This window comes from Lemur catta, chromosome 1, assembly GCF_020740605.2.
Source record: "Lemur catta isolate mLemCat1 chromosome 1, mLemCat1.pri, whole genome shotgun sequence".
NCBI lineage: Eukaryota > Metazoa > Chordata > Mammalia > Primates > Lemuridae > Lemur > Lemur catta.
The window spans coordinates 137,688,024-137,715,642 of NC_059128.1; positions in this window are offsets into that span (position 1 = coordinate 137,688,024).

Genomic DNA, 27,619 nt, shown 5'->3' on the forward strand with positions numbered 1-27,619 from the left:
GGTTGCAAAAGGTGGGAGATCCCAGAAACCCCAATCCCATAGACACCATCACGGGGACTGTGGTGACACTTTACCTGGGCACAAACACATACCCTACGTACACACACCCACTCACACATGCGAACACTACTCTGAACATCACTGATCATCTATATCAAAGACCAATGATCAAGCTGCTATCACTTGCCTCTATTTCTAACGTGAACCATAGCTGAAGTTAGTAACAGACTTGGAAAGAAAACTCCTTAATGAACAGTTACCAAGAAAGGAGCAGAGTTAGCAAAGTGCATATTAGTCCTTTCTCCATGTCATGTCACGGGCTGCAATAATTCTCAAATATCCAGTCCTCCTAACTAAACGTCAGCTCTCTGATTGATAAATCTGAAGGAAACTAACATTATTTTTGACTTATTCTAGCCACATCAGCCACTTTCTAAAGCTCCTAAGTTTTGCTGGACAAATAATTACACAATTTATACTATTTATTTTTAGTGTAACACGACTTCAAAGGATTCAGATGAAATATAAACTATTTTCATCAGATTTGCCTCAGATTATTATAATTCTTACTGTTGCTTTATTATTTCTCAGAGTTAGCAAGGGCAAATTAATTCACAGCTGTTTGGATTAAGAAGACTTCTGATTTCTCCTGATAAGTTATGGCAGTTTTATAATTAATATTTTAACCTGCCTGCTGTCCTACCAATTAGGATAGCAAATGGCTTTTAGACGGGATCAGTTGGCACTAGACATCAGCACACACTTACATGCAAGTGCTCAAATAAACTTTGTGCTGAGAGAACTTTAGGTGTTAGTTTATATTATGAAGCTACCAATAAGTTCATACTTTTTAAATGGAAGGAGGATGAGGAGAGGAAAGTAGTGCACTAAGAATTGATTCCAGATTTAGATTCATACAGTCCTGGGCTACTTATCTTCCTGAGTCTTTATGTTTTTGCTGAAATATTCACCCCTGTTGGTCTAATTATAGCCCCAGAGGCAAACGGAGCACATGCTGTAAGTGGGTGTATGACGCTCAGAAATTCTCCACGTGCAGAGAAACGGGCAAATTTGACTTTTTGGCAGCTTCGTCACTGAGCAAAAAACATGTCCTTTTCACTGAGCGAAGGCTTGCACATTCTGCCATAAGCAAAACACATTTTTTATTGCATCCGGAGTAATTTCCCATGATAGCAAAGTATTTCCACCCCAATTTGGAAGTTTTTTTCTCACCAAATGCTAAAGCTTTAAGAAGTAAAACACCCAACCCCAAATTAATTTGTGTAGCAAGGAAACTACAGGATGAAGAGGGGAGTTTTCATGCTCTTCCATGTAATTCTGGAAATATGAAAGACAGGACATTTGAAAAACCCCAGCAGAAACCAGGTACTGTTTTTTGGTTTTGGGGGGGGAGGGGGAGGCTTTTCATGACCACAGTAAAATGTAACACCTGGATCAGGAGAGGGGAAACTAAGTAACAATTCTCCTCTCAGCCTCAAATGAGTTTTATCTGCAATCCCATGCACCCAACGTTAGAGTTTCCTCAGCAGAACTGTCTCCTCCAATTAGCATTCACACACACCAGTTATTTTATGAAGATGCAGGCTAAGGCCTGATGGGCATTTACAGTTCCCCAATAAGGCTCCATAAACCGGCCAAGTTTCCAAGAAGCACGTCAGATCAAGCCCCCCACTTCACACATGCTACCACTGTACTACGGAGTTCGTGAAGACATTGGCCAGGTCTTATTTATTAATACACTCACATGTCCCACAATGCTGAGGCAGCCCCGGCACATCACCCATAGTGAGTATCCAATAAATGGTTTCTGTTTTATTCTATTTTTTCTCTATGCATGTGTCTTTTAAAAAAAAAATTAATGAATCTTAAAGGGACTTTATGCTCCCTGGGCCTGAATGAGAGAATTGAGCCTACGTTCTTTGGAGATTTACCCTTTAGAGACTGGTCCCACCAAACGACCCGCGATCATCTTTCCAAATGAGTTTTCAGAGTGTAAGTAACATCGCTGGTTTGATGGTTTGAACTGATCTGGGGATTTCATGAAGGTCCTATTGACAATAAGCCAGATAGTAATGGTGTCTGAGTGTAACCAAGTGAGCCCCTTCTTAGCAAAGAGGGTGCCCCTGAGTAGCTGCAGTACGACATAGCTCCATAGCTCCCGCTCAGTGCCTAAGGCAGCACCTGCGGCACAGGAAGGATGTCCACTCCCAAGAGGCCTAATCAGGGGGGCAAGCAGAGCCATTGCCCCCCGGCGGAGGTTGCCAGCATACCTGCAGTGTCCATTTCTGCACTTGGACATCTTAAAGAGGGTGAGAATGCTTTCTCATGTCACAAGAGAAATTTAACTGGGAAAAATTTGGAATAGTTCCAGGTCATCCTTTGGAGAAAAGGTGACTTCCCTGGAGAGGACACAGGGAAGAGCAGACAAAGGCAGTCAGAGACTCTCCTTTCTCTGCACGTGCTGGTGCACTTGTTAATCCAGGAAAGAAGCGAAAGAAGCAGATATCCGAAGACTGCTCACCCTAAACAGATGAAGAGCCTATTCTAACACAGAAGGGGAAGAGGGATTCCTCTTCTACTCTTTTATAAAGAAGAGACAGAATTGATACGATTCTCTCCCACCATCAAATTTGCAGTGAGGGATATTTTCTACAGTCAAAAACTATTTGCAAACTCGCAAGGAGAAGGGAAAAAAAAATCATGGAAGTAAGAGACAAGATATAGAGGCGGGAGTCCTGAAAAAGAATACCTTCGGGTGGGTGCACTAGACGGAGGTCATTTTACATGGATCAAAGTTTCAATTCACCTAGAAATATATAAAAAGCCTAAACTTCTATACACATAATGTTAATAGCATTCACAATATGTAAAGTAAAAGTTGTCAGAACCTCTAGAGGAAATAGAGAAATCCTCTACCATAGTCCTGTTAAGACTTGATAGATCAAGCAAAAAAAAAAAAAAAAAATCAGAAAATATATAAAGCAACATAACACAATTAACAAAATTAACAAGTTTGTTCTCATGTACATGTATAATAAAATATACAAAGAATATGCCAATAATAAATAATTCACTGATCCATGAAACATTTATAAAAGTCGACAACAAATTTCAAAGAATTGGTATCATACAGACCACATTCTCTGTCTGTCTACAACGCCATTAGGCTAGAACTCACTGTCAAAAATATAACATTGAAATGTACACACACAAATACTTGGACATTTTAAAACCCAACAAAATGATTCATGGGCCACATAAGAAATAAAAATACACTTAAAATTGAATGGTGATTAAAAACTATTACTTATCCAAGCTGTGAGATGCATTTCAAACTCTATTTAGAGGGTTATAGACTTACATATATTTGAAAAGAAGGACTGAAAATAAGCTAAGCATATGACTTAAAATTTTAGGGGGGGTGGAAAAAAGGACTGCTAGAATAAATCCAAAGAAAATAGAAGGAAGAAAAGAGTAAGGGACAGAAATTAATCCAATAGAAAAGGATTTTTTTAATGAGCAAAATTTGGTTTGTTGAAAAGACACATGCAATTATCAACTTTGGCAAGATATATCAAAAAAACACAGGGGAAGGAACAAATAAATAGTATCGAAAACGAAAAGAGGATGGTGGTTACTTTTGGAGAAACAAAAACTATGTTTCTGGGAAGGAGCATGTGGGAACTTTTAAAGTATAATTCTGAAGTTTAGTAGTTCCAACGTTGCTGCATATTTTTTATAAATGTCACATGTCATGTGAAAACAAAGGAAAACAAAGGGAGAAACAGAGACAGAGCTTCAAGGATCTAGAGCAAAAGAGATGCAGAGTGAGAGAGACTAAGAAATAGGTTGAGTCTTTGTTTCTGTTTCCGAGGCTGGTGTGGCACAAGGAGATTATAACTGGGCTTCCAGACGATTCCTTCCTTTCTTATCCCCCACTCACTCTGTTCTGAGCACAGCAAGTCTCAAAGTGTAGTACGGGGACCATGGGGATAGCCAAGACCTTTTCAGGGAGTCTATAAAGTCAAAACTAATTTTATGACAATCCTAAGATATTATTTCTTTGTTTCTGTCTCTGTCATTCTCTCCCAAGTGTATAGTGGAGATTTTCAGAAGCCACACGACGTGTGGTGCTATCGTGTCTCCTTTGACTAATGGAACGTGTGCTTGTGAATGCCAATACTTCACACTTTTCTCAGTTTTAATCGACCCTATGTTACATATAGATAGATACGACCCATGTAAACACAAGCTCAGTTAACTCACCTGACCAGATGCACCCCCTGTTCTGCATGGGCGGCCCTCATGTGTGTTCTCTTCATTGTGGATTTACTTGCCTCCCTCTCGGCCAGCGTAGGAGGCACTGTTGTGGCTCCTTTCCCGGACTCAACTCCGCTCTTCCCTCTCCCACGCCCACACTCACGCCATACAACGCCTAGGTCTTGCTGCATGCATGGTGGACTCTAATAAATGTCGTTGACTCAACATAATGGCCTTCCCTTAGCAGGCAAGAGGTACTGACCGCAGTGAAGAGCTTGGCTGCTCCCAGATCTCCACATTTGAGCTTTCCTCCAGCTCGCCCACTGTGAGTAAGAGAACCTGAAATGACTTCATCTTGCCAAAGCTCAGGATCTTCACTTACAAACAACAGCCTCCCTTCACCTGAGCTCAGGTGCCTCTGCTGGAGGGTATGTCACTGGCAAGCTGGGACCTATCCCGTCACCTCCTCTTGTTTGAGCTGCACACCCTCTGCCTATGCCTGCCAGACCAGCAGTCCCTACTGGTCTCTTTGCTCATCGCTTGTCATTTGGCAGGTCACACCACATTCTAATTCACAGATCTCCTAAAACTTGATATCCATGCAAGAAGCCTAGATTAGTGGAGAATAGCCACTCTTTTCATAAAAGCTCTGTCAGTGTATTGACCTGACCTAACTCCTCCTCCCCATGGGAGGGCAGGAGGGAGAGACAGAGAGCGAGGGAGGGAGAGAGAGGGCGGGCAAAGGGAAGGGAGGGGAGGAGAGATCCAGAACAAGCACCTGCAGCAGCGCCCTATGCACACCCAAGCCTAAAGCCCCTCGGGTGGACACTCCCAGCTAACAATCAATACATGAACAGGAATCATCTGTCAGTGCCTCATTAGATCTCGTCAGTATTCCCCACCCACTGCTTTGTTTGCTTAATTATCCTCATTAGGAATTATTGGCAAATTAGAAAAATTTTACAAAGGAGCAATTAGGCCGGTAACAAGAGCAAACGTCAGCACAACCGGCGAGTCCCCAATCAATACAGAGACCTTCTGTTCAATCAGCCATTCTCCCTTTTCCCCCATTTTCTTGTTATTTGTTCTGAGCGCCTGGGGAAGGTTTGTGGTTTGTTGACTTCAGTGTAACCACGTCAAACTGAGTTTGGATTTCCTACCTTTCTGGAAAGGGAGGTACAGGGATGTGACCTATGGTAAACAGGGCTTAGATTAGATCTTCGAGGAAACCCAGGCCCATCAAATGCAGAATCTTCTACTTTTAAGTTGCCATGACTTCTGAAAAGCTACGTATGTCATGGGGAGATCCAGTGAAACCATAGATAAATGCAATCCTAGAGTTCAACTTGTAAATGCAACAATTATTTGCATGGAAAATGGTCCTCACTGAGGTATTAGTTGAATTTATAAGTGACACAGACAAACAATATGAATCTTCTGCACTAGAGCATGTGTTGTGTGAGTTCTTTAGTCCTGGAACCCTTGAGGGACAGTTTTCAAGGTATCAGATGCCAAGTCAAGGGGGCTCCTGGAACCAGCAACATGTCCCTCCCAAGAATAGGAAAATGAGCTTCTTATACCTAATTTATCAAGGGTCCCACCCCTCTCTATGCTAATGTCTTAGGGAAATATAAAAGAAGCACAGGCCAGAGTACACATGTCCCCATTAAACAAGGAAATGGTATATGGTTAAATGCCATGTGGGCAGTCAAGACAACAACTGCTATAACTAAGAAGGGAGACATCTTTGGGCTAGAGTTAAATGGAAAGATACTTTCAAAACCTTGTGCTTGATCAACATCTGAACAGGTGAGAAGAGAATGAGTGGGCCTGGGAAACCAGATGGTCCCCGGTGATGGGATTTTTGCAGAATACCCCTGGGCCACCATCCAAATTGCTGGTGTGTTGGAAGAGAAGGGGTGAGGTAAGCCTTGACAAACAAGATCATCAGCTGCATCACGAGAGATGAAAAGGAAGCATAAGAAAGCATGAAGTAATCAAGAAATGACGGGCAGCTCATGACTTGGGAAGAAAGCACTGGGGTGGTCTGAGATGGGGCTGGAGAAGTAGCCTCAGAAAGTAGCCTCAATGTATCAGATCATGGAGGTCGTTGAGTGCTGTGCTCAGACATCCAATTTTGTTGAAGCTCCTGCAAAGATGCAGCTTGCTTGAGGGAAATCTCCCAGGAGGTGACAGAAGCAGAAAGTCAACCTAGATCTCACTTCTTCCAGAAAGCCTCCTCAGTGTTGAGCTCCCATCACACCTCTATTGTACCATGCAGATGAATGAGGTAAAAAAAAGATGGTGTCAGCACCCAGCAGCACAGACAATGTGTAGATTTGGTGGTTGGAAAGTATGACACAGGCAGGGCTGGCATCACATAGAGGGAATCGGGTACGTGGACACCCTGAGGAAGGAAAGGTATTGAGCCCAGCACCAGAGAATGAAGTAGGGTCGTGGTTTCTGCACTAGGGTACCAGGGGGTTTGCAGGGCAAAAGCCCAGCTTTTAGACAAGAATGAGGGCTACAGTGCAGTGTCAGAGCAGGCACAGAAGCCAAGATGAGGAGTGTCGTTTAAGTCAGGGCTAATGAGTTACCAAGAGATGTCCCCAAGAGTCTGTAGTGAAGCTGAATTGGCAGCAACTCCTACTGTGAGAGAAGGCTGCAGTGACCTGGCGCCACCTCCGTGCACAGGAGGCTGTTTGGGGCACTAATGGAAAATAGGCTATGGGCTTGGGGGAGGAAAACAGAAGCGCCCTGCACCCTGCAGGGAGAAGGTCTAGCATATAACAGGAAGGAAAAAAAGACAGATTCATTTTTGCAAAACCTATCACAACCTTTTTGGGCACATCATATTTTTTTTTTTCCTTTTTGGAGCCGGAGACCTGCTGGGGAATGTACATGTTGTGAAATTCCAGCACATTAGGAGAACACAAACTTTTTCTCTTACCAGTGGGATTTATCAGGACAGAACATTTCACTTGAAGCCAACAGAAATTGTCAGCGTAGGCAGGAGCAGTGTAATGAACCTCTGTTCATGAATAGAGGCATTTCTCACCTGCTGAGGCCATTAGTCATTATCCAGGGTCTCACTGTGACGCGTGGTGGAGAAGCCAGTCCACTGAAAATAAGATAAATCGGCAAGTCCAAGTTTGCAGGATGAGTGAGTCTCCCATCAAGTCTCTTTCCCTTTTTACATTTTTAGGTTAAATGAACAGGTGTTATCACCGCCATCTAGATATTTATATGTACAGCTTTATAAATGCTATTCGCTCACCTGGGAGCAAGCCGATAGGGATGTGAGAGGACCAGCGCTGTTTGAGCACTTTGGTGGCTGTTTCGGGTTTGCAGAGACACTTGTGCCTCCTCCCCATGGAGGTGTGAGCAGGGACACATAGACACAAAGAGGAAATAAATCCCAGACATGATCAGTTCTACAAGAATCCACAGCTCCAACTGCAGGAATCTAGACTAGAAAAACATAGGTTAGGACTGGGAACTCCTTGAGTCTGTTTCTTGGAATCATCTTACTTGATCAGGTCTGCAGAGGTGGGACGAAGACCTACAAGACGCTAAGCATGGTGACCAACCCAACCTCAGGGTGTGGAGTCTAGGCCTGCCTCGTGCCCAGGTGTCAGCAGGACCAAGAGAAAGATGGTCCCAGTGTTCTCAAGGAGGAAAAAGAGGGAGAGAAGGCAGGACAGCCTGTTCTCATCTCCTGTGCAGGGGCCAGGCCCCTTGGGAAGACATGACCCAATGCATGTCGAGCTCTGATAGAATAGATGATGGACGACTGAGGAAGGGGGTTGAGAGAGCACATCTGTCACTCCCCAGGTGGGGAGGGCCACGGACACCTCCCCTCCCCCTTAGTAGAAATGGGAAAAGATTTTTCTTAAGGTCCTTCCTAAAGATCAAGATTTAAATCTAGCCTTAAAAAATCCTTTTCAGTACCTATCCAATTATTTTTACAAGATCTATTGGACAAAAGACAGTTGTCTATTTTAATTCCTATAGAAGCCTACAAAATTTTGCTTCACCACTTTTAAATCTAAACAGAAACAAGTTTTCCTTCATTTTAGGCCAGAATTGCCTATATTATAATCTCTGCAGAAGCAGAAAGCCAACTCTTCATTTATCAAAGTTCAGGTTTCTATGGTGAAATAGAGTGTATAAGCTTTCTATCTTTAATGCTAGTCTTTTATTACATGATCAATAATTTTCCAAGAAAAGACTACTAGGTTTTAATAAAAACCAAAACACTTAACTGCTTATAGAAATATAGCCATTTCTAAACAATGTTTTTGAATATCCTTAAAAATAATGTAATTCCGTTATTCCATGAAAACAAAATATAAATGGAGAATAAAATCTAGAAAACTTGGGTATTAGCTATCAAGTTTATCAGATAAACAACATATAGATGATATTTCCAAAGAAATCTGGGAAATGCAAATGGCAATATTTTGATAGAATTTGATCCAGTTACCTCCAAAAGGAATTCCTGTAAACGACAAAGTCAAATCTCCTGGGTTACACCATATTATCAAACAGGCAGTATTCTCAACTGTCAGCATTTACCAATATGTGGTTTAAAAGAGATCCAGAGCAACATTTATCTACTTGGAGAAACCCACCTTGAGAAATATGCACCAATCTGTCATTTTCCCATGAATACTGAGACAGACACACCTTCGTCTTCAGGATTAACACATCAGTGAGAATGACAGGCACTTGTTTTTGTCCATCCTCTTGGGCCTGAACATTGTCCTCTTTCTAAATGTGCTCAAGGAAAAAACTCAGAGACTGGAAGACTTCTGTGCTCCAAGGATAATACTATTTTTCAAAGGTTTTTCTTACTGTTCATTTTAGATGCTGAACCCTTTCTAATATCAAAAATTCCTGGGTTCTATTTTCCCTTGAAAAAGTAGTGACTTATGTTAATGCTCCATGGAGAAGTGTCCCCAAATAGGTATTAATATTAATGCCATAACTTTTAAAATCATACCTTACACTGGACAAATGCTTTTTACCACTTTTTTATTACCACCCCCTTAAGGAGCCTTTTTACATATTTTTATCCTGATTGCAACCCCACCCAATCCATAAAATTTTAATACTAGCCATATGCTATATATCAATGTACGTATATTGTGTGGCTCCTTGGAGGACCACGAACCATCGAAAATCTGTTTTTTTGCCTCCCTCTCAAGAACCAAGTTTTGTCCCCTTGGGACGATATATTAGCTTTACTGAGAATGCATGCTCTAAATGCTAAGTCTGCTTTATGCTGGCTATTGTGGAATATTTTTATGAGTGGATCTGTTTCCAGATTCTTTCCTGCAGGAAGTCAAGCTCGAGTCAAGCTTACCTTAGGAATGGCATTGGGAATGGAAGAGGGCCTGTGGTTATGCCTTAGTTAGTCTCCACATTTGTAATCAACGGCCCAGGAAAACTCAAAAGGATAGGACTCCCCCTTATGTTAATTCCCCAAGGACGAGAGCAACAGTGAAGGGGGAAAGGGAGCAGTATCTTCTCTGATCACTACTAGGTATTTCATTTTACTTCTAAGATCTTAGTATAACTGGATCCTCAGAGGCTGTGGCTCCACCCAAGGTGGATACAAAGCCCATGGAAGAAGTTGGTCCAAGGCTGGACCACTGGTGCTGGGCCTAACCCAGTCCCCAAACTCCCAAATATAAACCTAAAAAGGTAAAGCATATTCCAGGGCTGGTAAAAACATGTTAAATATTCCATGCCACGTAGACAGGGTGGTTGTCAACCGGATGCATTGATTACAACTGAAACTGCTCAGGAAAACAAACTCGTTTCCACCTTTCCCAACCGACACCAACACACCCCTCCCATACCACCCACCCACACACTTCATTTCCTCTTTGTTTACCTGAAAACCTGACAATGTTATGGTTTCTACTGTCAAAGTAGAGATTTTTGCACCTTCAGTGGTGATGGCTCCAGCTAAGACCAGCCATTCCCAGTCCTGAGGACACTGTGGATCTCCCCACACCCAGAGTTCTGGAAACAACTGTACCTGGAGACATGAACAGTGATTTACCCACTGAATAGACTCCTAGCTCTTTCCCCCGGGGATCTGAGAAGTATAATACCACCGAATTCACACTACAACATAACAAATATCACAGTCATCCCATAACTATGAAAAGTGTTAGAAAAAAAGGTATGTAAGGCAAACCAACATCTCCATCAGTAGTATCCCCACCCAGGAAGAGTATTAGATGTTATCTGCAACATCAATCCATGGTGTCAAAAAGAGTCACTTTTTATATTTCACTTGTCCATATCCTGCCTCATAACTAGATTGCAAAGTTCTAAAATTTAATTCTAACTTTTATAATTGCCTATCAAAAGCCAATCCAAAAGATGTCCTACCTTTCCTGCAGGTACATACCTATTCATTGTGTCCTTCCTTCCTGCCCCACCATGCTGTTTTCAAGGTTTAAAATCAAAATGAACCAACCCACATGCCCACAACCATCCAGTCTTTTCCTGTTCCCATGATTCCTTTCGGTCTCTTCCACTGATACAGAAGTGTCACCTAATCATCTTAGTCAAGTATTATCTTGTACAAATCAATGCAGCATCCAGAAGAGCCAGAGACTCTGATTCCTTGGACTCCATGTCTTTCATGCATCAAGGGTTAACGAAAATATTTTTGCTTCTTGGAAGAAGAACGAAGTGGAATTCCCACCATGGTAGAACTTCGTTATTAGATATTAATGCTCTACAGACCCAGTGTGAATTGACTGATTTTATGATTTAGCAATTATAATGTGAACACTCAAAAGTATATCCCAAGAGTTACTATACTTAGCTGAGTACGGTTACGATGTAGTTGAGTTTTAATTGCAGTGAATTTGGAATAGGGTCGTATATTTGTTAGACATGAAATTTCACTTATGGGCAAATTGCCTCTGTAATAGGATCCTGCCTTCCTCATTCAGAATATCCCTCCTTTCTCTTCCAGCCTCTGCTGACCCTCTGTTTCAGGGGATCCCAATTAGACTGGGGAAAGCTACTAAAATGAGCAAGAGGGTCAGGGGAAACGAGAGAGAGGTGAGACAAAAAAAAAAAAAAAAAGAATGGGAATAAAAGAGAAGGGGAGACAAGAGAGTACTTCTCATACTTCACCCAGAGGGGATCTTTTCCCAGACATTGAATTTCACTCCAAGTAGCTTTAGCAAATATGGGTCCTTTTCACTTGCTACCTCCAGGGATTTCATTTGGCACTTTGAAATCCTTGGCTAGTACGGAATTTCACAACTTGGCTACACACAGGAATCTGATATCTATGATTAACACTTTCACAGAAGCTCCAGGTCACAAACTGTCGGGGATCACAAGCAGAGAAGAAGGAGTCAACAGAGCTGGGCGTGTTCTTGGGTTGCCTTTAAACCATGCTCACCGTCTGACCTCACAGACGGTGCTAATAGTCTCAGCGCAGTTATCTTTCCATATGTGTATTGCTTTTCTTCCCTAAATTAGAAGTTTCTTGAAGGCAGGGACTATATTTTTATTCCCTTGCATATTCTCTAAAGGATCCAATAGGTACATAATAAATATTTTATTAGCTGCTAATTACCAGTGCATTTTGCTATAATAATACACAGAGAGTTCAGGATATTGAAGTTGTCTCCACCAAAGCACCTAATAGGCAACCCTCTTGACATGCTGCTGTTGATTCTATCCTAAAGACAGATTTCATCAAATAATAACCACCCCCCCCCAAAAATAAAAGAATAAGACGAATGGGGAGAAATAAGCAGGTGGCTGGAAGGAAAGGAAGGAAGGGAAGGAAGGAAGGAAAAAGGAAAAAGAAAACAGTTTAAGGCCATTTCTGTTTAAACTCACCACCTACCTGTAGACCATCTGCCCCAACTATGCACCAAGAAGATGAAATTTCCATCTGAGCCTTTGATCACGGAGAGCTGTGATCGATGTCTGACTCAGAACAGGTCGAGGAATAGGTATACAAACCTTCCATCCCATCCCCTTTGCTAAGAGGAGGTCTCTAAACATCCTGTTTGGATGTCCCCTGTTTATAACGGTCAGAAAAGAAAACCCGCAGATCTGAAACTATTTGGACCTCTCAAGATCATTAACGAAGACCCTGAAAAAATAGTCACCCAAACGGATCCCGGTCTAGCTAAAAGATAGTGCATTCGCCTCAAATGCTACCTTTTGTTTATTTCTACTTATTTCCAGGCTTGAATACCTGGGAGAGTTCCATCTTGGCTTACGTTGCAAACCTGTCAATGACTGATTTAAGACTTAAAAGGAGGCAGAATCCGACAGTTGTGTGAATACAGATCTAGCCGGAGACTCTCTCCCGAGGCTTCGGGGAACGTTCACTCAGGGTTCTGTCTGCGAAGGCTTAGGCCAGTGCTGGAGGCAGATTAGCAAAAAAAAAAAAAAAAAAAGAAAAAAAAGAAAAAAAAATATCTGAGCATTGAAAACACTGTCGTCGTAGCTGTGTGTTTCCCCACGTCTTTAAAAGCACGGATATTAAAAAGGGCCTCTCTACAAGCTGAGAGGCTGGGGAAAGAGGTGATACTCTTCTCTTCCTTTAAATACGTCAACTAAAAAATATATATGTGTATCTTTTGATAAAGCACAGGGGGAAAATAGTTTCTCTTTCCTTTGCAAAGGAAGAGTAAAACTAAAACAAAGCAGAAGCCCTGGCATTTCGTGTTTTATCACTGAAGCCAGGCTGTGCTGAGCACATGGATGTCCCTAGGGCCCCAAGAGGTGGAACTGCCCAGCCAGAAGCCCAGCGGGGACTCAGAGGGACAGGCTGCAGGGGAACTGGGCACCCTTGAGGCCAGAGTCTCTGAAAATGGCATGCACCCTGGTCACAGACCCCTAAGATGCAAATTATTGCTGTTCTATTCCTACTGGCTCTTCAGTACCATAAACTAGGGAGGGAGGAGGTTTGTTGAGATCTACCCTCAGAGATAAGAGCTGGGAGAAATAATTCCATGGAGTTTCCAGTTTCTATTTTGGCAAGGCAGAAAGAGATGGAGGGAGGAGGGGGTGGAGTAAGCTTAGTACCTGGGGCCAGAAGAAAGGTTGAGCATCTGCTGGGTGCCAGTAGCTGAGACTCCGGCAGCCATGAGCAAAGCTCACCACACTCTGCTCACGTGACCTCACAGTCCCTCGGGGAGGGAAGACTAGTCAAATCACACCAAAAATTGCTAGCAATTTCTTTCTTCCTTCCTTCCTTCCTTCCTTCCTTCCTTCCTTCCTTCCTTCCTTCCTTCCTTCCTTCCTTCCTTCCTTCCTTCTTTCCTTCCTTTTTTTCCTTTGTAATCAGTATATTAGGGAGATATTCATACATTTCAAGAATTGCATAAATTCTGGTACACAGATTTAAGTATGTGAACATATGATGAGACTTTCAAACATATAATTAAAGCAACTCATCATAATTTGCTATACTACCCACACTAAGTTACAGTTACTCTGGAGCATAAGTCAAATGGTTTAAAGTAAGCCTGTACCATACCTAAGGAACACCTTCCCATATTATGCATGCAAATTACTTCTCCGTGTAAAGGTCTTTTCACTTTAGCTTCACTTTAGAAGCTAAAGTGAAAAGACCAGCTTTGGAAGTCACTACTCAGGGGCTTATCATGGTCCTGTAGTCCCAGCTACTCAGGAGGCTGAGGCAGGAGGATCACTTGAGCCCAGCAGTTGAGGTTGCTGTGAGCTGTGATGATGACGCCACTGCACTCTAGCGGGGTGACAGAACAAGACTATGTCTCAAAAAAAAAAAACAAAACACATGTTTGCTATCAGAAGATTCCAAGATGACATCTCTGGTGTGCCTTGAACTAATTAACAATTTAGCTTGAGTGGAGAAAACGTTCACTCCAGGCACTTGTATAGGGAAGACAAAATACAAAGTCCTTTTGCAAGTCTCAACTCATTTTTGCAAAAAGAATGTCCTGAAGGAAACTTAATACCAGGAATGATTTTATAGAGGCAGAATTTAATATTAACTCTCACATTTTATATCTTGAAAATGCTGAATGAATTCTGATTGATATCCATAAAACATATATGCATAGACCACAAATATATATGGGCCACCATGAAAAGGAACAATGAAAAAATTGTATTTCTTGGTTTAGTTGTTTAGTGATTTACGATGATCAAGTGAGTTTTTATTACATAGCGATAAGAGCAATAAGCTAGCATTTTAAAGAAAAAAGATCTGAATGATCTTTCCCCATATTTTGTCTTATATGTACAAAGTACTCCCTTATAAAACTGTGATTTCAAAGGGTGCAAAAAAAATCCATTGACAGCTACTGTGGCTGATGCAAAAATAGGCTCAAATGTTTCTCCTGCCTTTGCCCATGCTCTTGGCCATATAACTTTGCTTCACCTTCGTATTTTAATTTTGTCACCCCAGCCGAGGACATCTAGGGGCAGCTGGCAGCCAGCAAATCCCAGACATGTGAACAAGCCCAGGCAAAACCAGCAGAGTCACTCACCTATATCCCAGACACATGAGCAATAAAAGCAGGCTGATGCGTGGAGTCGAGGGTTGTGGATGTTTGTTACGCAGCGTGATTGTGGCAAAAGATAACTAGAGCAACTCCCATCCCAAAGTAGTCATCCTCTCTCCAGCACACCCAATTCTGTCACCCCCACGCCCTGCATTACCCTCCTGAAAAATTGCATCCACTGACTAGATTTCTGCTTCCCCCACTCGTATGCCTGTGTGGCTACGTAATCTGGGGGAAAAAATCAACCAACCAGCTGATAGGGGCTCGTAGAAATTATCGATGTTCTATTTCAGTCATTGTCTCACGCAACTGAGTAACCCTCTTTGTTACAAATATATGAATACAATCTTAGGCCCAGTCTTAGACCTGCTGCATCCAAATTTCTATGGAAGAGGCCAGGTAATTTGTGTAGTTAAAAAAAGACCATGAGTAAGTGTTGTCATCGAGGGAATGTAGAAAGCACTGTCTTCAACTCTTGTTCTCAGCTTGGTTGCATACCGGGATCTCTTGGGAAGTTTAAAAACTCCCACTGCCTATATCTGCTCTCCACCGCACATTCTGATTTAATTGGAACAAGGCCTGGACATCTGTACTTTTAAGGGCTCCCCAGGTGACTCTAATGTGCAGTGGCGTTTGAGGACCAGTGGTTTTTGTGTAACACCGTACAAATATGGCCCCAAGAGTACAGGGAAGAACAACTGCAGGCATAACTGAAGGTATAATTGGAAGAAACCAAAAAAAATGCACATATGCAAATCTTTTCCCTACTAAAGTCCACCTGCAAACAAAGACAACAAAGCCAATCTTCCTTCCAGAAATAAGGAGTAAATGAAGATTATGGGTTTCCTCCTTGCATCCAGAGTAATTTCCAGAATTAGGGCCATTGGCGGAGGGTGGAGAAGGAAGGGGAAGGAAAGAGAGAAAAAGGGGAGATGGCATCATGTGGGACAGTATAAGAGGTCTACCAGACACACCTAGGAGAGACCAGAATTCATTATTTTATCATTAACTAAAACAAATACCTTAGGGTTACATGTTCTCACAAAATATACAAAGAGAATGTAGCTTATTTATTATTTAGTTAGTTATTTTCCATAACAGATCTAACCTTCCCCATAAGGCTTCTTGGTGGAGAGAGGCAAGGGAGCAGGTGAGATCTATTTAGACAAATATGACATATTCAAAAGGATTCAATATGCAAAGAATGCCTTTGGGCAACTAATCTCTTTGTCAAGGTCCTGCCCGCGGCTTACCTGGTCCTCAGGATCATGGAGGAGAAGATGGTGTGGAATCCACATGTGTCCACTGGATCCTTGGTGGCCTTTGCTGAGGATGCCTGCTCTGGTCTGATCCCTGCTCGGCAGATCTGACAACTGAGATCCCTGATTTGACCACTGAGGTATGTGGCCAGTGCCAGCTGCCTCCCATGGGTGGAACCCATTGTCCTAACACTCAGCCTCCCATCTCAGAGTCCCTCGCACACAGGATGACCTCTTCATCTGACCCCAGCCTCCACCCACTCAGCAGCCCCTCAGAAGCTCAGTGGCTCCTCTGTGGACACACACAGCTGTCTGAATTCTCTGCACACCCTGTGCACGTGACAGGCACCCAGAGACCTGTCTCATTCTCACCCATCAATTCCCCACAAGGTTGGATTTGCTCTGACCCAAAGGCTAAACTGTCTTTAGGTATCGTCCTCCTTCCCTAGCCATGTCCTCTCACCTGGCATGCTAGAGCCCCCTTATATCTGTATGGATGTTTCTAGAAGTACTTCCTGCTTAATTCTCCCCATAATCCAAGACTCACTGAAGTGACAGGGTTTCTTCAGTTCTCCTTCCCTTGTTTCATATCTCTCTTGAGCCAATTCCTGTCTCATGGCTCATCCTTAATGGCAGAAAAGGCACAAGGAGAGACATCAGCTTAAATATGAGAACACAAATCATTAGATATTTCAAAAATAACATTTCCATCATGCAAGTATTTATCCTAGTTATCTTAGGGGAAAAAAGTATTCAATAAATAGAGTTGATACTGTTCAAATGTTGATTGCAACCTAATCTGGCTACATAATTTGGGGAGCCCATGGAAAAATGACTGTAGGACTCTGTTCAAATAGTATTTTGAATTTTAAGACAGTGAAGTAGAGCATTCAACCATGGGTGGGACCATTCTGAGTCTTCACAGGTTGCAACTGCACAAGTCACACACCTATGAAGCCAGCCCTGATTACAACCATGCTAGAAGATAACCTCTAGACCGTTAATTACCCACCACATTTGTTGTCAAATCTAATGGAGGGGTAAAAAAAATTCAAAGGAGTTAACCTGTGGAATTGCACATATAGTCAATTTTCAGATGCTAGGGGAAAAAAAGGATCCCCAAATTATACAACACAACTGTCTTATTTTTGAAGATGTCTTTCAAAAATAGTCATTTACACTCTAAGTTCTTCAACCCTCCTGCTTTATCCATCCTCCAATTAAAGGAAAGCTCCCTGAGCTGATCAAAATGCAAAACAGAAGTGTCCCCCCTTTTTTTCCCTCCCTCCCTTCCTTTGATAGTTAGAATAGAGTGTGTTAATCTCAGCACACCTTGACTTTATCATCCAGTTAATTATAAGGCTGTCAGAGATTCCCCTTTATGGAGAAGGTTGTTGAATGCTCCAAATTCAATCTGAGCATCACAACCCCTAGAATTATAAAGCCAATGGAAGCTTAATGAAAATTGAGAATAATTTTTAACAACTTACACCAGTTTCTCAAGATTCTTCTATTCATCATCCTATTCCCATCCAGGATATGGCAAATGAGGGCAAAGCCATGACTCATTCTGGTTGCATTGTCTTGAAACGCTGCCTACTTCTGTCAAAGCAGACTTGAGTATGTTTTTTATGTTGTTATAATTCCTATTCTAATAGTGTCTTCCAATCAGAACATATGATCAAAAGAGAAATTCACTTTATAGTACAAAGGAAAATTAAGCCATTGAAACAGCACTGCTATTCTTTGTTTAATTGTATCAATAGTAAATATTAATATGTTATAGGGAGCAGCTAGCAGTGTTAAGGGGTGCATGCATGATATACATGTAGACTGCAAAGGAATAGCGTGTGATTCTTTAACCCATCATAAAGAACTTAGCGTGAAGCAATGGGTGATTCCATCAGCAGGTGCTTCATCTTGGTACAAAATTTAACACAGTCCAGATTTCTAAATATCAATATTAAAGGTGATGAGATTGGATGAATTGTTGTCAGAAGGGTAAGCTGCTGACTTAGCATTTGATCAGCACATTGTAAATCCAGACTGCTCTATGGTGATAGTCATATGAGAAGACATAGCCAAATGTCCCCACCATATCAATAGCAATAAGGCTATTGTATACCACAACAATGACCAACAATGACAGTAGCCAATATGGACTGAGTTATAAGAGTTGTATATATATTCACCAATTTAATCTTTCCAGCAACACTATGAGGTAGGCACTGTTACTACACCTATTTTACAGAAGAGGAAACTGAGGCACAGAAAGGTTGATTAACCTGACCAAGATCACACAGCCAGTATCACAGTTAGAATTCAAAGAGTCCAGCTCAAAAGTTTGCATTCTTGTCCATCTGCTACACTATTTCTCATAATAAAACAGAAAACAAATCTAAACACTGTAGCAATATAGTATAAAATTCAGAAATCTAAAATTTACCTGGTTTGACATCTTTATTATTTTACTCAGAACCAACAGCATGATCTTAACCTATTAATCAGATGTACAACCAATCAGAGCCAAAAGGACTTGGCACTCGAATTTGAAGACAATAGCATTGTTAATCCGGTTCTTCAAATTAGGGTCTAATCGTAAACAGCAACGAGTTTGTAAATGATTATAACGTAACTCCGTTTTATAAACATCTCCTTCAAAATAATTTGAATGATTCTGTGATAATTTAGACAAATTAACAAAGATAAACAATGGAATAGAAGTTTCAATGAACTGTTTTGACATGCTATTATTACCAATGACTCGTTTCCTACGCAACTCATGAGCTCGCCCGTTTTTAACCAGATGCTAAAATGTGCAAACTCTTAGCTGGCTCTCCTTTTCCAAGTTGGGGGGTGAATCCAATCACCCTGAGAATTGGGGTCAGCTGCTTTACTAGGGATTTAAATCATGACAGAGAACTATCTCAGGGTAAAGCAATTAAATCTGACCAGTCATGATGGCCACTTAATGAGCTTCGGTGTGGCAGAAGCGAGTTCACTCTACCTGTCTGAAATAGGTTGTGATATGCCGTAAAGCTAATGTAATAAATAATTGAAATGCTGAAATATTCCAGCAGGAAGACTTTCTTGCTGACTGTGTAGTACCTGACTGTACTGTCATAAACGGAGACAGTGGTTAGAAACCTGCCCACCGATTGGTTAACTCAGGGACAAAAAATATGGCACCTCTTCACGGGGAAGAGTTAAAACACTGGTTAAGAGTGGAGGATCATCGCGCTTGTATTTAACATCCATTTATCAGGCACAATGGACAGGCCCTGTCTCCTGTGTCAGGTACCTAGAAGGCATGGCCCTGAGATTGAATTAATAGCGAGAAGGAGGATGTCCTATAATTACACAAGAAATCACATACCATGCTATTTAGCCAGCAAAGCCGAGTGCTTTCTGTAGATGGTAAATTAACCCAGTGGGGATTGGGAGCATATTTCTGTGCAAAAGATTTCTTTATTCATGAGAATAATTGGATATTGAAAAACCATCATGTATTGTATCTTGATTTGAAACTGTCAACTGATACGTGAAGCCCCCTCCCTCCGCGCCCCCCTCCTTGGTCCTGTGTGTCTTTGCTCAGCCAATTACAGAGTTGCCGAGATGAAGCGATGCCCAGAGCCCGGGACCCCCGATGGCTCCCAAACCACAGAGGTTGGGACACAAACCCTCCAGCTTAAGAAGCCTGTCCTGATCTGCATTGTCCATTCAGGTCATTAAAGTGACCCTGGGAAGAAGAGGAATAATAATATTTGGAGGAAGAAAAAAGAGAGAGAGAGAGATAAAAGAACAGTCCCACCATTAAGGCGGAAACACGAGCATTAGCTTTGAGGTTGCATCCTCTAGGAATTAAGGAGAAGTGCCTATTTTTACAGTCTCTGGATTTTTCAAGCATGCTCTCTTCCACATCCACATTCCAAACATATCATTTAGTGAGAAAACACCAGACAAATGCACTGGAAGTTCACAAGTTATGAGGTAATTGCATTAGCGTGCAGAGAAAAGGGAAAAGTATGTGCAAAAGCCTGATTGGCATTTCTCTGTTTAAAAGGCATTATTTTCCAATACCTGAGCATGCCCAGAGGAGCTGTCTCTGAGCAGCTGTGAAACAGAACCTTTTTACTTCAGGGTTAGTGCAGGGAGCTCATTAGCACCGCTCTACCCTCAGCTAAACAGCCTTGTTTGCATATTGAAGCAATAGAACGCGAAGGTGTTAAGAAGGAAGAATTGCTGCCGCTACTCCTGACTGACATGTCTATCTGGGCTCTTGTGTTTACAAGAGAATAACGAAGCTGCCCCAAAGGCCCTACTGGGCCTGATTATTATGCAGAGGCTTCTTAGATTATGTATAATTGATATCCTTTTTCCCTCCAGCTAACCAATGGCAGCTCTCAGGAGTAATGCTAATTCTCCCGCATCTTACCATCCAAGCAAACACTGGAAATTGCTATCTTTCTCTCTGCTTAATAATTTTTAAAGACCAAAAAAAGTGACATTTACGTTTTTTAGAAGCACAATGACTGCGCGGTTGGTGTGGGTTTACTGCTTAATAACAATCATTGAATCAAACAGCTCAGAGACGGGGATTCAGGACTTGCTTAGCCTCTGCGAGTGTGTGTGTGCGTGTGTGTCTGTGGGGTGTGTGTGAACATGTGTAGTATGCGCTGGAGAGAAACGCGCTGAACAACAGTCACTCTTTCTTTAAGGCCAAGTATTGCCTCTAATAATCCCCCTTCCTTCTGGGCAGGGGAGGGCCAGCAGGTTGCATAAGTTAGTGCGCTTGGTGCATTCTAATTCCAGTTCACATTTGAAATGCTTCAGATGGAGAAGCCACTATTGATGGCAGTTTCTAAACATCCCCCTGCCTTCACATCATCTTCCACTGGGGGTGGTTCTTTGGTGCTTTAAGTCTTGGAAGTTAATTTTTGAGGAAAAAAAAAAGTAACAGATATGTGACAAAATTAGGCAAAGGGGACACAGTCCAGCTGGGCTGCAGCTCTGATCTCAGTTTGGAGGCTGCATGGAAGAGAGGAAGGAAGAAGAGGGAGATCAGTGGTATGAAGTTCCTATACTGCAGCCTCACAGAGTCCACTCAGTCTCCAATGCAGTCAAACTTCCTAACCCCTTGTAAATATAAAGATTAGCATGCTGCTTGGAGATCAGAGCAGATCAGCTTAAACATGCCCACCAAAAGATACCGTGATGACCAGTTCAGCGGAAGGGCAGCCCCCAACATGACTTGGTACCCAGGGAAGTGTCCTGACAGTATAACACCCTCACCCACGTACCAAATTCAAACCCAGCTCCAGCAGCAGCTTCCAGCAGCCTGCAAGGCAGCAAGGAAAGTCTGGATTCAAACCGGAGAGACTCACTCATTTTACAAATTTTGCTGAGCAACTATTAGGTGCCCAAAATTATCCAGATGCTAATTGTGAGTGAGCAAGGTCAGGTTTCTGCCTCACTGAGCTGCCTGTGTAGGGAGGGAAAGAGGTGTTGAAGCAGGCAGTTGGGATAAACTGGGGCATGTGCTAAACTACAGGGGGTACAGGATGCTTTGAGAGCACGTGGGGAATAAATCCCGGGCTCCGGCTACCCACGTAGTTGACTTCTCCTCCAAGCCAGATGACCCCTCATGTGTCCAGAACAATCCAATCGCAAGAACCCAACCTGTCGAAGATACAGGGAAGAAAGAATGAGACTGTTCCAAACTCTGAGTGGAGTGGGCGTGACAGCCTGTCTCGACTGTGCCATGGGAGACAATTACGGGGAGGCACGACCCTGTTTAGTGGTTAAGTATATACCTCCAGAGAGCTTCCCCACCTGCCTCCTTAATTGCCTTTTGTGGATGAATCATAAGTCTCAGCTGGTACCATTTTAGGGAACTGGGGTTCCAAAACTTACACGGTTATGTGAAGTGGGGTTACCCACACAAAGAGAATGGATGTAGGAGGCAAAGTAGAGAATGTTTCCAGCTGTTTCATTCCCACCACTAATGCTCGTTATCGTCTACTTGTAAATGAGAATTTAGTGTAAGGTATGAGGGCATAGATGGGCTCAATTTAGCTTTGAGCTTTGATGTCCTCAAGAAAGAGCTAAATTATGAGAAAAAAAAAATCAGGAAAGATAATTGTATTTTCTTGACCCACAATCTTTGTCATAAAGCACCCCCAAATTCCTGATGCTTAATCAACCTGAAATTTGCACGTGAGCTGGGTCATTCATCTTAATCATGACATACAACCAATATGCACGCACCGTGAGGAAATACCAGCATTTTGGGCTTTGAGTTGGGATATTAAGAAAACAGGCTGGGCACGGTGGCTCACGCCTATAATCCTAGCACTCTGGGAGGCCGAGGCGGGTGGATCATTGGAGCTCAGGAGTTCGAGACCAGCCTGAGCAAGAGCGGGACCCCGTCTCTACTAAAAAAAAATAGAAAGAAATTATATGGACAGCTAAATATATATATAGAAAAAATTAGCCGGGCATGGTGGCACATGCCTGTAGTCCCAGCTACTCGGGAGGCTGAGGCAGGAGGATCGCTTGAGCCCAGGAGTTTGAGGTTGCTGTGAGCTAGGCTGACGCCACGGCACTCATTCTAGCCTGGGCAATAGAGTGAGACTCTGTCTCAAAAAAAAAAAAAAAAAAAAAACAGCCATTCCCTAGTGCTGTGACAGTTCCATTCTTGATGCAGAAACTTACAACAACTAGGTCTAAGCCTGGCCTTAGGGTGAGGCCAGAGTGAGAGTTGGGCTCTTTGAATTAGCAAGAAGCAGGTCAAACTTGGCCTAGGTTTCCCCAGTCGAAGCATATTCCTTTTGCAGGACTCCCTTTGGGGGCAAAGAAAAAAGGAGATGCTTGAAACCTGCAAGCCGCTTAGTTGCCAGTTTTTACCCAATTCCCCAACATCCCCAAAGTTTCCTCCCCCACCTCCAGCCCAGCCCCAGCAGCCAAAGTTACAGAGCAAATGAAATCTCAGCGAAGCCAGAAAGTTAAAGCCTCTGAGAAAACAATTCAGGTGTGAATTTTAGTATTCACCACTCTGTCTCCTTTAGGCTGTTGCTCACTGGCTATAACTCTGTCTTCCAGGAACAGGGAAGTCTGCATTTCTTTCCTGAATTTTAAATATTCCTTCCTTTGAATGAGCTTCTTTAGAGTCAAGGTCAATGGATATTCTATTATGTAGCTTTTATTTTTTAAGTTGGTTTATTTATTTATTTATTTATTTATTTATTTATTTTTGCCTAGATTTTCTTCTAGATCTTTTCTCTTCAGTTATCTTCAGAAAAGAAGACAGATTGTCCCTGATCAATTACAAAAAAGAACTACATAATCAGATGTGTGTGAGCTTCTGTCTGCCCCTGTCTTTACTGCGTCGCACCAGTAAGAATATCAAAGCCCTTCTCTTTCCACTGCTATGACTAACAGAATATGATGGTCTGATTCCCACTAATCCCTGCTAGCCATGCTTACAGTTGCTTTGGAATTCCTCCATAGCATTTCTTCTAGAAAGGAACAGAAGCAATAGGTTGTCTCTATTTTAATCAAGCAGATATAGTAAGGACCGCTAGTTATTGTAACTGTTGTGCAAATGGCCTGACACAGAGAATTCCTTCAGGAGCAAAGAAATGAATCGATATGAGGACCCTGCCCCGCCCTGAATGGCACAGACGGGAAAACTGGCCAGGGGGTTAAGATACTTGTGTGTATACTCTCAGGACAGTTCCGTCTAAGAACCAGCTACTAGGTGGTTCTTGTAGAGCTACCAAAATTGAAAAAGCTGGATTTCCTGGCCCTCTGGGAATGTCCACCTTGGTAGGGGAAAGAACTTTGCAATGAGGATGGCATTCCTTGGAGACACTTAGGATAGTTTCACAGGGAAGGTGAGAAGTGAATTAGGCTTTGAAGTATGAATAGGAGTTTGCTATACAAAAGAGAGAGAAGGCAGCCCTGGCAGAAAGAGCAGTCTGTCAAAAGGTGAAGAGACATTAAAGAGGGTAAGGGACAATGGCAACAGAGGGCCTGACAGATGTATAGAGATACAGCCATCACATTGTAAGCCGGCCATCAGGGAAACGCCTTCATGGAAATTAGTAGATATTCCAACAATAGAGGGTTATTGGATATTTGCCCTGGAGAGAACCTCCTAAAATTCAGCCAGCTCTGACCAGTCAGTTTTACTTATCCAAAGGTTCATTACTTGGTAACCTCACCTCTTTAAAAATAGAGTCAAAATCTAGAAAGATTTCTGAGCAATTATATGGGTTTTCCCAAAATTGTTTGCCTAAAGCTCTCACATGGTCTTCATAAAAGAGAACCTCAGACTCCTACTTAGAGTCTATTTGTGGTTCTGTCAAAGATAATTCCAATAAATTAGACTGTCTTCCGGAATTTGAGGTAGGAAATTGAAGGGATGGAAAAGGCTGTCAAATTGACTTTGACAACAGTGGTAAATAATATTTGAAATTGAAGAAAGTGGGGAAAAAAACAACTAAAGAAATGAAAAAGCCCATTGTCTCAGTGATCTGATAGGAGTCTTAATTTTCTTGACTGATGACTACCCAATGTTTAAGGTTTTGGAGGAGTAGGGTGGTAAGTTTCAGTGACAAAATCTGGATTAATTTTAAATACCTTTACTTTCGTGATGGTGCTGATAAAAAAGTTGGGCATGTTGTTAGAATACATCTTTAAACACTAAAATGTCTGAGGCACTACAATTTGAGAATTGAATTTCTAAGAAACTGCATGTTATCAAATGGTACTATAAAACAACTGTTTAAAGTCATGATCCTCACTCAGAGATGACTTTTATCTCCCAGGGACCATTTGGCAATGCCTAGAAATATTTTGGCTGTTCCAACTGGGGGAAACGTATGTTGCTCTACCCATCAAATGGGTAGAGGCTAGTGATGCTGTCTAATATCCTATAAAGCACAGACCAGACAAAAATATCAATAGTGCCCATGTCGAGGAACCCTGATTTAAATGAAGGAAAATGTTAGGGTCCTAACAGTTCCATATTTACAATATCAAATTTATTTTCTTCTGGAAGACTTCCAACAATAAAAAGCACTAATGGTTCTGTAGAGGTGTGTATACACACAAGATTTTTGATGAAATTGAAAAGTCTTTGAAAGTATGGAAATAGTCCATTAATATACATTTTCATGAGAATCAGGCATCAGTCCACAGCAATCATTACTAACCAAATGTCCTGTTTATTTCTCCACTGATCTCAATAGGATACACCTTATTTTATAGGCAATCTAAGGATGCAATAATACAAATATACCCAATGTATTAATATGCTAATCACTGTATTTAATATAGACCCAAAAATGAAAAAAAAGGTAGGCAAGAGAGCAGACTGAGTCATTCTCCCAGGATGTCGTGGATGCATTTTATTGGATAAAAAGTGAGTCCAGGATGAAGTAAGGGGCGTTTTACGAGATTCCCTAAAGTCATAATATGTCCCTATAGCAAAAGCTAAGGGCCCAGGAGAAATTTGTGATATTTCAGCATGTTGTCAGGGCACAGGCTCGTACCATAGCCACGCCCCCGGATGGTTTCCTAAATGACATCAAAGCCATCCTGTTTGGTGGCCCAGAGCTAGTTGTCATCTGGTACCAGCACCATTAGCCACTAGGGAAGTAAAGATTTAAAGGGTGCTGGAGGATGTCATTTTATCCATGTGCGGATAACTATGAGTTTTATGGATTCCATTTATTTTTATGGACCTAGCATCCTACTACTCATGAGGTCAGAAAGCTTTTAAACCGCAAACCATTAGGACTTCAATTTCCACAAAGATTGAAGCTGTAGCCCTTTTCCTCTCATGATTATTACTGAGATTTGCCTTGCCCTCTCCTAATGTGTGATATAAAACATAATATTAAATAATATCACAACTGCTCATGAGAATTAACTCTCCTCTCCTCGTCAAAATCCCCAGTAGCATGCAACTATTTAAGTGGGTAACTTATTTGGACTTCTCCAAATCTTTGTGATTGGTCAAGATTTCTTGGGAACATTGGGTTCTTATAATATATTTCCATAATATGTCCTTTTCTGAGATAAGACAAGAGTTAGAAATGAAATTTGAGTTTATTCATTTTCAAGTTAATCAGGAAGTGTGTCTCCCTTTTGTTAATATCCAACTAGTTTCTAGTAAAACAACTTTATTATTTTTTCTGAATATGTGTATGCTAGTACCATTTATATTAATATTTATCTCTTGTTTGCATGTGGATGTTTTGCTTCACCCTCATGGACAAAAGGACTCATGCTCCTGTTAAGAATTGGTATTCATTTGGATTTTTCTCAATTTCTGTCATTGCAAACCATTGCAGCCATGATTACGATAACTTTGGAAATAATGATGCGATAAAGCCCAGTGGTCAGTGTCTCTGAGACCTCCTTTCCTCTTCTTGCTGCTTCTAGTATTTTAATTTAGCAACTTAGGGTAGGCTCTTCCTGATATAAAAGTCAGAGGCATATAGAGATGGTGGGTTTCTTAGAGATTCTTCTTATTCAAATTTGTATTCTCTTTCTTGATCACAAAAAAGACCTGGCATTTGGAGAGGTTAAGTGACAAGGAGCCACTGCTAACCAGCAGCGCAATCACAACTCTGAGGTCTGACTCCAGTCCTGGACCCTCCCAGCTATGCCCTGCCTTCCAGCCCCTGGGGTATTTTCTTATACACTCAGCCATCTCTTAAAAAAAGAACCACCCTCCATTTAAAGCACCTAAATCCCCAAGGGTATTAGGGGACGGGGGAGCAAGAGTACAAAATGGGGCTCTCCTCCACGTGGGCATAGCTGCCAATGGGCAAGACAGGAAAGCATCTCCCCAACTCTGCAAGGCGGCAGGGAAGAGGACCAGGCTTCTCTGCAGAGCTGGGTTGTGACAGATTCATGCTCAGCTCTCGGGGAACGCTGTCTGATCTGTCTGTAATGAGTGACAGCTGTGACAGGTGTAAATACCCCATGTTGTAAATTTCATGAAAGCAATACACCTGGGCCGTCTGGCGCAACACCGCAGCCTCCTGCGTGCCGCTCGGCGACACCCCAACTGCTGGGGAAAGAAGGCACAGTGCAACGCCCACGCCTCGCCAGGGAAGGAGGAACCTCGGCGACAGCAGACCAGGGCTCCAGACCAGCAAAATAATCACAGCCGCTAAGCTGGAGCCCTGACTATGCAGCAGTTACTGCCTAAGTGAAATTTTTTATATCAATGTATTTACTCTTCTGAATTTTCCGAGAAATTCATTTTACCGAGAAAGACACAGAGAGGTGAAATAACTTGCTCAATGTCCTGAGCTAATCAGCAGCCAATCTAGGATTTAAAGCCAGATCTGTTGACTCCAGTGCTTACCATTTTTATTACTGTACTAAAACATTTTTATCCTTTGTTTCCTCCCTCTGTGCCTCTGCTCCACGGCTCCAAGAGGTGGTAATAAGGGTTTATTAATGTAAGAAAAATCAGTGATCTGTAAACTCTCAGCCCTAGAAAGTCTA